Genomic DNA, 10,713 nt, shown 5'->3' on the forward strand with positions numbered 1-10,713 from the left:
CCCCCGCCCCGCCGCAGCCCCCTGAGCTGCGCGGCGGGGATGAGCGGAGCTACCTGAAGTGAGGGCCGCGGAGCGGTGTGCGGATGTGCCCGGAGCGAGCGGGCTGCTCCTCTTGCAGAAGTGCCCGAAGCTCTCGCCGGCGTCTGCGGCAAGAGTTTGGGAACAACGCTTTCAAGTTGAGCCGGTCCGCGGGGTCAGCGAAGCCGTGCAGTTGGAAAGGGACAGGGTTGCAGGATGGGTACTTTTCTAGGCTTAGAGGAGTTGTTTCTGTATAGAAAAACAGGTTCAAGTGACTTCTTTTTTTCTTCTCTTTTCCACATGAGTTGTCCAATAAGGTCCGATTTAGTTGGATTGCAGTAGCATCTAGAGGCCACTCTTGCATGTGCAAGCGTCTAGTGCAAAGGCAGCGTATGCTGCAGAGATTCAGTGCTCAGTGGCTGAAACGATTTGCTGCTTCCATACACTCAGTGAAAGACTTCTTAGAGGGATTACTAACAGCTAAACGTGCCGGCTGCACCTCCGGCAGAATTTAAGTTTCTAATGAAGGACCCAGCCCATTTAAAGAACTCCCTGTGCTTTCCTGGAAACCAGAAACCAGCAGATTTTTTCCTCTGTGTTCAAGGCAAGCTACCGAGTGTTGGCCAGTGAGCCCAGGAAGGATAATCTGTCTCATGCTGTAATACCTGGCTTAGCATCCACACACTGTGTACCAGAATAGCTCTTGATGGCTGTTCACACGCTGCATCCTGTCTGGACCACAGCTCAAATTGCTCCTTTGTGGAGGACCTAGGGTCACTCACATGGCTACTATCGGCAAAACAGGTCTTCAGAACGTAAATGTGATTCCTCCACTGCTGTGGCAATATGCTTTTCGTAAGTGGAAAGCTTTTCCTTGGCTGCACAGTGGGATGGTGCAGGTACGGAGGTGCTTTATGGAAAGAGCTACTACTTCTGTGTATTGGATATCTCCACTACTTCCATAAAAACAATGGGATAGTCACTCACCTTTGCTGGTCGGTAGTGACTTTCAGTTATGCAGGGGAACAGCAGTCCTAGCTGTGCTGGTGGGAAAAGGCTGCCCCACAAGTGAGATGGAATTATAGGCAAAATGATGGCATACATTAAAAAAAGAGTATTTCTTAGTACACAGAAGTGGTGAAAGTTGGAGTTGTTCACAAAATGTGCAGATGTGGCACAGAGGGACATGGTTAGTGGTCATGGTGGGATGGACTGACATTAGAGATCTTTTCCACCATTAATGATTTTATAATTCTATAATCTTTCTATTTGCTTTGACTTCTGTTAGAAACTTCAGCCGCCTTGCTGAACCCTGAAACAGTGACTTGTTATCTATAGAGAGCCTGGGTAATTAATGTAATCAACTAATTCTCATTTTCTGACTAGAAAATATAGGCAATCTTCAGAAAGTCTTAGAAACAGGCAGATACTGAGGAGAGAATCATGTGGCTCAGTGGAGCTCAATGAATGTAACTTCCACAAGGCTTGGCTTTGCCGTGCCGCAATCTGTAGCGCGTTCCTCTAATCACATACAGATGTACCGAATCGCATTAGATAGGGAAGCAGTTTCCACATCCTTCAGTCTGGAAAAAGCGTTTGTTTCCAGAACAAACCACATAAGCTCCATGTGCCTGATTTTGTGAATTGATTCAAATCATAAATAAGCTGAATGCATACGCGCATTGATCTATTTACATTTAATTCTCAGGCTCGTACAGTTTGAGTGTCTGCAGGATTAGTCACACAGGCCCTGAAAAGTTACACATCTCATTCCAGTTCAGTCCTGGCCTGGAAAGTACCTCTGGTGTTTCTAATTAAAAAATAAAAATTTGGGGAATTTACAGTTAAGATGTGTCTGCACTCTGGCACCTCCCCATGCAGCACAGTGTGGAGTTCTTCTCAGGATGGATAATTTAATTTCAGGTTGGAAATATACTGTGTCTCTTAGTGCAATGCATGCTTTGAAGGAAGTTTTATCTGCGACCACAATTATTGGTATCTTAGTGATAGAAAAAAGGTGAGCGTTGGTGTCTCTGAGATAGGAATGACAGGAGAACGTGAAAAATAGACTGGGTATCAGGAAGAAGCTTTCCATAGCTAGAGCAAAGGACACTTTAAGGGTCTTTTCCAAATCAGTGAAATCTATATGAATCTGTATTTTCAATGTACACTTTCAATTGATGGGATGAAATGGCCTTACAAGTAAACGGCTATGAAAAAGATTCCAATTTTTTAAAATACTGCAGTCCATTGTGCATTGCACGTTATCTGCAATGTGTGCAGAAAAATATGCTCCCGGGAGTTTCATATATCTTTCATTTATTGTATATTTAATTCCAGAACCCCAGTGCTCACAAGTGTTTGAAGAGGGTGCAGAGGAGTTTGAGCAAATGACAACATGATCTCACAGTTGGGTGTGTCCTGCTCTTTGAAGCAACTTCAGGAAGACTGAAGTCTTGCAGAATGCAGAGCTATCCCAGTGCATGGTATCTTCATGTCACTGCACTTCTGCCCTGATTCGTATTTATTGTAAGTGTTGTTACTTTGGTTGAAATATCATTTACTGCCTTCTCTTTCTTCCAGAGCTTTGGCAACCAAGAATCACTAACAGTTTTCCAAATGGTGCTGTGTCCGCAGTGAGATGGGGAACACACACTTCCCAGAGGAGATGCTTAGGGCTGGAGCATTAACTGGACAAAATGGATAAAGAAAGAACTTGCAATATTAGCTGAACTTTGAAGAATTTGGACATATTCAGTTAATGAAAGTTTTTGCTTGAAGGTAAGATTGGGTCATTTATGTCTGCACAATAACAGCCTCAGCACAGAACATATGAATGCCAGATGGCTGGAACCGTTCCATTAATGAACTGATGCTTTCATTGTTCTGAATTTGATTTTGTAGCTTTTTGCTTATAATGATTTGATTGCACCATTAGAAACCTTCAGTAACCTCCCGATAAATTATTCAGTTCTCAGAATGCAAAAGAGGAGATGTTTCTCAGCCTCCACTTTCCACCGATTTCAAATGGAACCCGCAGGTGTGCAACACCTCTAGCAGTCAGGCTGTTTTCTTAGTGCTGCCATTTAAATAATGTATGCAGGACCCATGCACAATGCACTCTTCCCAAGCACAGGTAAATTCATTCCAGGTGATGCTCTGTTTGAGTCAGCAGGGTTACCTGGTGATAAATGTGCTGGGAAAAAAAAAAAAGAAAAAGAAAAAGAAAAAGAATGATGGGTGTGTATTTAGGGAGAAACCCCTTCCAGATATGTGAAAATAGAGGAATGATGTCAGGCTCTAGGAGATACAGTCCTCTCCCAGAGCATACACTCCCTTAATTAAATATCATTTGTATTAAAAATACCTAGCTTCCAGGTTTACTTAATGACCAGTCCAGGAGCTCACTCCTTGGGTCTCTTACTATGGGCACATTCCTCTTTTCTGGCTTATACCTCCCCGGTAAAGTCACTCTCAGATCCAGCACTCCACTCCATGCTAGATGCAGCTCTACTGTGGCTCTGAGGCCATTCATTGCCACAGGTAAACCTGTGTATTTCTCTGTCCTCAGTAGCTCATCTCTGATCTCCATGTGTGAGCAAAGCTTATGGATAGGGAGCTTGGAAAAAGGGGAAAAAAAATCTAAATATTAGGTTAGCTGCATGTAAGAGTTTCCTACCAAAGCTAGGTTTCTGCTGTATGCTTGCTTTGGAGATGCTGGAGGAACTGCAGTCCCTACTGTCAATGGTAAAACCAGCTGTGTCATTTCCTCTTTTACTTCCATGCCAGTTCTTCGAAAGTTTACTTCTTATGCAAGCTAAAAAAGAAGGTAAAATAAAATTTTAAAAAGTGTGGGAAGAGAGAAGGAAACCCCTCTTTCTGCATAGAGGAGCGTGGATGTGGAGAGACCTTTTGGAGACATGCTCTGCTTGCTGTATTCCATAGGGCCTCCTTTTTCACCTAGCTCCCACACCTCTCCCCTGAGGTTTTCCTGATGCAGATTTTTGGAGTGGGATCACGCTGAGAAAGAAGTGGCTGAGAGATGTTTTGGTGGAGGAGAAATCTCAAGGCTTTGCACAGCACTGCAGGTGCCAGGTTTATGTAACCCAGAAACCCGCGCTGCACTCTTATGTCTGCTCTGCTGGCTGCTGCTGGGAGGTGGTCGCACCCACCCCTCCCTGCCATCAGACTGGCCTGCATGTTGTGTGAGATGTCCCCTCTCTGCATCACGTGGAGGAATGACTTGGGATTAGCTTGGCCTCCTGAGTTAATTATAATTAAGATCTGATTGCTACTGCAATCTGTTGTCATTTAGGGCTGAATCACTGCTGGCGTTTACAAACCTACATACAATGTTTGCAGCATTTGTTTGCAAATGTTCCTGACATTCCTTTGTGCTGCCTTTGCAGGGTAGAGTAAGAGCAACAATGATAAACAAGTAGAAAGTATTTGCTTAATGTCAATGGAGCTTGGGAACAGACTTCAACCATTCAAGGCATTTTAAGCCTGATGGAAGCCTGGCCCCATAGTTTAAGAGGTGAGCACACGTTCCTTCCTGCCACCTTTTTCTAGGTGCTGTGAGCAGCTGTCACAAGTTTACTGATTCAGATTGAGATACTTGGATGTCCAGTTCTCATTTCCTTTACTAGGAAGAAAGTGTCTGAAGAATTGAGGAAGTTTTGTTAATTTCCATCATAATTCAATGGAGACATTCTCATTCTGATTGTGACATCTTCAGCACTGATAGAAACCTGAAATAGCTCCATTTTTCACTTTCGAATTGTGCCATGAAACAAATGCGAAAACCTTTTGGTTTTCACTTTTGGTTTCAGGAGCAAGGAGAAGGCACAGAAAGCTCCAAGGGGACCTGTGAAGGAGCTGAGAAATGAGAAGACTGAAAGCCAAGGACTCCCCACACACCAGCCCCCTGTGCCACCCCTTGCTACACAAAAGGAGGAGGAGCTGAGTCAGAAGCAAAATGTCTCTCTCTGAGCTTTTTTTGCCTGTTTTTATTTTTCAATACCAGAGTTAGTAATTAGAAGCATGCTCAATAGAAATACTGAGTTTTCTTGACATAAATTTTTTTGTTTGTTTGTTTTAACTTCATGACAGAAAGGAGAGGTAAAATCCCACCAGGTTGATGGTTCCTATAGTTTCATTGATGGAAGTAATGGATGTCATGTTGTACAGGACTAGATATCTGAATTAAAGGTCTCACTCTACAGTGGCTTAAGACCTTCAAGTCAAGAATTTGTGAATACATTTTTTTATGGAAAACATGCTTTATTGGTCACCAGTTTTGCACACAAATGATGTGTATAAAAGGGATAGTATGTGGCACATATAGCACAGGAGGTCAGACTGAGTTTTCAAATATCGAAATTGAATGAAAAGTTTGATTCTGCATGAACCTGAGCAAGAAATATCCTCCCTTCCAGAAATCAATAACTATGTTAAGTGAAAAGGAAAAAACTGTGCTGCATTACAGGAGCAAAGCTGACCTTTCCAGAGGTTAACAGGCAATGTGCAGAAGGGAGATTTTTTTGTTCATTAGGAGGAAATATGAGAGTGTAATTAGAAACAGGTTGTACTGTATGGTTTTGCATACTACTGCTATTCAAGACAGCAGAATAGAGAAAGGCACCCACTAGTTTGGAGGCTGAATTAACAATTAGAAGTTCAACAATGAGTGTTTAAAATAGGCCCTTTATTTATTTTCCCCCAATAGGAGTTAGGAGACTGATCTGCAGTTGTGTGTTTGGGTTTAATGTCAGTTGAATAATGGCAATTTTAAAAATGTGAAATTTTGGATTATTCGATGGTACAGCATAATGGAGAACATACACTGCTTGAGCATTTTATTAAATGAATACCACAAAAAGAGGCAGCAGGAAAATTATAAACATACACTGGAGACACATCTATTCAAACTGTCCTGGAAACCTGTTTATGGAAGAATCTGAGCCAAATTTGGTCTCCATATCAGCAGCTGTGCATAAAGGCTAAAAGCAAAGATATTTCCCTCTCTTTGAGGTGGGTCCGTAAGCCCTGTGAAGTCTAATGAGAATATAGAATCATCTACTCCACAGAAAGTGGACAGAAGCCTGGGCTTTAGCATGTAAAGCCTCCCCAGATACAATGAGTTTTTTAGTTTTTTTCCCTTCTTAGCAAAAGTTCTCTTGAAAGCTGTGAAACACTGAGGTTGGGTAGGATGGAGTAGGCCAAGGAGAAAGGCTACTTAGCATTATATACTGAGAGCCCTACCTCTGAATGGCAGTGCTTAAGGTACTCTAAGTAAAGGCCCATCCTGATTCCTTTCTACCAAGGGCTACCAAGTCAGGAAGTGTGCTTCAAGCCAGGACTTTAACACAATCTCATGGTAATAGAAACAAATCCTGACTCAAGTTGCATAATGGTTGAATCACTGGAAACAGACATTCATTGTGCCTCTTTCCATTCAACTGGCATCTACATGACAAGGTTCATAATCTGAAAAAGATCAGCTATCCACCTCCTTTTCAGGCAAAATCAAATGGGTATCTTGTTCTGTGGTCACAGATCTATCATCCCAATGATGTATCTTTGTTTCTGATACATAACAAAAAAATCTGTGTTTGACATTGTTAGGAAAATATCAGTCTGCAAGGACAAGAATGTCTAAGCTAGAGACCAATTTTCCTTCTTCAAGGCATGTTAGAGGGCTATGAATAGCCGGATGACCAAAGTAAAACCTACCTCTCAACATGGGTTCTTCCTGGCTGAGGGGGAACACAGATAAATGGCAGTAAGTCTTCTTACAACTCAGACCAGGTGAGTACTGTTCCCATAAGTAGTGTATAAATGAATTTAGGCGCTTTCTTTTACCAGACCAACAGCACATCCCCAATTGTGAGCTGGACAAAGTGGCCAGTTCCAGAAGTTGAGTGTTTTGTACTCTCATTTTAGAGTACAGTGCTTCATAGAGTAGGTAACTATTTCTCCTTAAGGGAGAGGGAACTGATTGCAAACATAGAAAACACCAGCTTCCAAGAAAAAAAAACCACTCTCTGCATGCTCCCCTGCAGGTGAATGGGAAACAATGCTGAAAATCTAGATGGAGTGCTAAATAGCTGAGGGTTATAAACCTTTGGAAAAATGCTATGGCAAAATACTTAAAAATTATCTTTGTGAAAGGACTGGTATAGTGTGTAGTCTTTACATTAAAAACAATCTGTATAGTGTGCAACATAAGCCTTTTGAATACTGTGACTTATTGCAGCTTCATGAACAGTGATAGAATAGCTTCTAAATTTGTCACTTCAAAAATAATACTCTCAGCCCTGTTGCTCTTTCTTGCTTTTTGAGCTGTGACCTGTTCTCATCCCATGTGATTCATTCAAACTTCTATTTACTAAAATCAGTGGAAGATTACATTTTGTGGAGACCTAGTAACTAATGAGAAAAAAAACAAAACAACAACAAAACAAAAACCACAAAACAAGTTATGTACACAGTGATGAGTTAATGCTTGAGGTCAAGATCAAGTTTTTGGTGTCAGGAGAGGGCTAAGGTGATTTATGCAGCTTTACATGAAGCGGTTTACACAACTGCCTGCATGCCAAAGTAGCATGGCATATGACTCCCATTAGCTCTTGAAAGGAGTATGATACAGCAGAATCCCTCATCTTCAAGCTAGCAGCATAGCCTCATATTTCAGCATATTCCTGGGAAGGCTGGAGCAATGTGCTCATTGTGACTCAGGGTGAGTGGTTTCCAGATGCTCTTTTGGTCAGTCAGTCAAGCAGGAGCTGTGCACAGTGCTGCTCCTCAAATTGCAGCTCTCCTTATCCTGCTCATTCTGCAGAACAAATACTCATGCTCTCCAGGATGAAATTTAAGAATAAAAGGCAGCAGGACTTCCTTGCACTTCTTTCTAGTGACTCAGGAGCTTGGCTTTTGTGATGCTGAAGATTTATTGGCTTTATGATACTGGATTCTGGGTACAAGGTTTTATCTCAGAGTAACTGGGACTTCCAAACAGAGCACAAAGAGCTTGTTTCAGTATCTCTGGTATTATGAGAATATTTCTTCCTTTCTCCCTTCCCATGGTAGTTGGTTGATTTCCATCCTGCCTTGCAGGGACTACCAAGAACAATAAATTTACTTCCCTTCTTCTCATGCATAGAGACACAGAGCCTCTTTGGGAGGGAATGCAGAGAGGAGTTCAGAAAAAACTCTGACATTAATTTCTGCATTTAGCAAAGGATATAGTGCCTTCCACTTTCCTTTCAAATGCTCCATTTAAAAGCATCCACACAAAACTTGTTGACAGCAAAAGCAGACATTGTAAATTCTTCGGCGCAGAGACTGTTTTGACAAAGTAACATCTTCTTTGAGTGGAACCCATGGGCATTATCATAAAAACATATCAGTGCTGTTGAAACACTGCCACCCTATAGATCTTGGTTTGTTGGTCACAGGTGAGTCCTGGATTTGAGCTTCAAATGCACAAGAAGCTCACTGGTATTGCCATTGCCACTGGCCACATACCTTACTACATACTCCTGTCAATGCAGACATTGACCAAGTTTTGCTTAAGTTCTGAAACAATTTGCACAACCCTGCCACAATGCTACAGACAGGTATAGGTTCATTTATTTATACATTTATTTGTCACAAAGAAGCAACCAGTACTGAGGATGCTCCATGATGACATCAAGGCCACAGAATTGTCTCTTTTTTTCTTGCTGGTAATGGATACACCACATCCGATATCCAGCAGTGCAGGAGACAGCCCCTGCACCTGGGAAGAAGAGTGAGGACATGAAGCCTGGGCCTGTGTGGCACAAGGAGCCTGATCTCCAAATGCAACATGGTGCCTGGGCTGGGCTGAGGGAATGATCCCACAGCGGCTGGGGCCACTCTGTGGTGCAGCGGCAGATGTGATGGCTGTGGAAAGCCAGGAAACCATTGAATAAGCACAGCTGGAATCCATCAAGTCTCCCTCCCAGCCTGCAGCAGGCCTGCAAGTAGACTAACTTTAAACGTCCCCCTCCTCTGCCCCATGTAACCAATTGTTGGGGGTCACTTGGATGGGGATTTGTGTGCACCAAAGGTACAGGCGCAGAGATCAATCCCCTTTAGATATCTTCATTTGCGAATATTGTGCTGAGAAGATGGATTTCATGGGATTGCATGGGGTGCGAGAACTGGCAGCAGGAGTCTGGGAAGGTTGTGTGCTGTTCTGAGATTATAAAGTAGCAATTTATGGAAAGGCTGTAGAAGAAAACTGAGTTTTGCTTAAACAAGTATCTGCCCAAAAAGAATTTAAAAAGACCTTTGTCTGCATGGGTTTCATTCTTTCATCTTGCAAGCAATGTTATCTGAAAACAGGCAAAATTTCCGTTTAGTCCAAGGACGGTGTCGGTGTCCTCCTTTCAGTCCTCTCTACACTGCAGGAATTATGGAGCAGCACCACTAAGTTGTCTTTTTAATCCAAAGGTCTTTTTTTCCCACGCATGAGAACTTCCTCTAAGATGAGCACTTTGGAAGAGAGCATACTTCTCTATCACTCTCTGTCATGAGTATTGCCTGCAGTTAAGTTCTCTGGGACGGTCTCCATGCATGAACAACTTCCTGTGACTTTGAGAGGCAAGCACAGGATACACAAAACCAGTACTGAGGATGCCAGAATTAAGCATCACTGGCATAGCTGGAGAAACACATTGCTTCTTTGTGACAAATAAATGTATAAATAAATTCAAGTCATGTATTTGTCTTGGTTGGAAAAGCCACCAGGAAGAAATTATCCACCTCTGCTCTTTTGTTTAATCTTGAGCTGAGCAGCACTTCTCTTTCACTGGGCACAAGCATTAGGCTGCATGAAAGCTCATGACTACTCAATCTTGTGCTTGTCTCTGTCAGAAGGCTATCTTTGACTAGCTGTCCACTTAACCTTCACTGCAGCCTAGTCCCCTACTGGTGCTTCTGGAAATTATTTCTACTCTAGCAGCACCTACATTCTTTTCTTCCTTCCAGTCTCCACCCATGGACGTCAGGACTGTACTGAGACAGATGCATTTACTGGAACAGAAGTTGATCATTTCTATAGCTTGCAATCTAAATAAGCAAGAAATGCAGGGAGTAGGAGGAAAGGAAGAGTTATATTCATCATTCACAGAAGAAGATTTAGTGGTATGCTCAAAGTTGTGGAAATAATTTCTGTTGGATTTAAGAATCGGAAACAGGAGTCTGGAGATCAGAAGTGCCAGCGCTAGGAAAGTAGACTTCAGCAAAACTTGCTCAGCTCTGATTAAAGGATATAAAGTGCACCTTAAAAATAAAGCCTGAAGTATTGTATGCTTGACATAAATCAAAACATGAGCAAGTAAAATCCCTCTTTTCTCAAGCCTAGATTCCTTATGCATGTACAGACACACACGAAGATGTAGTCAGATTTTAAGTGGGTGAAGCTTGGTTTATTCCCCTGGAATTGTGCCTGTTTATATAGGGCTGAAGTAGAAGTATTGTGTCTTTGACAACATGCTCCATTAATATTTTCGTACATATGCATGTGCACCACAATTTCCAACTGTTGTCTATTCCTCTGTTTTTCAGTTGTTTAAACTTTTCACCTTCCTGCTGAGTTCCTAATGGAACAAATTCATAATGCTCTGGTTTCTGGTTTCTGTGGTTTTTTTTTTTTTTCCTTCTTTT

At 42.2% G+C, this 10,713-nt stretch overlaps 1 protein-coding gene across 1 annotated transcript in view; it reads right to left on the bottom strand.

The window, feature by feature from the left end:
- Nucleotides 1–229, bottom strand: part of LPAR1 (lysophosphatidic acid receptor 1) — a 64,198-nt gene extending 63,969 nt beyond the window's left edge. Inside the window, exon 1 of the mRNA XM_010726143.3 lies at nt 54–229. The gene's annotated coding sequence lies outside the window, so the exon portion shown is untranslated. The remainder of the gene's footprint in view (nt 1–53) is intronic.
- Nucleotides 230–10,713: the final 10,484 nt, after the last annotated feature.

The sequence above is a fragment of the Meleagris gallopavo genome, chromosome Z, assembly GCF_000146605.3.
Source record: "Meleagris gallopavo isolate NT-WF06-2002-E0010 breed Aviagen turkey brand Nicholas breeding stock chromosome Z, Turkey_5.1, whole genome shotgun sequence".
In the NCBI taxonomy this organism is placed as follows: domain Eukaryota; kingdom Metazoa; phylum Chordata; class Aves; order Galliformes; family Phasianidae; genus Meleagris; species Meleagris gallopavo.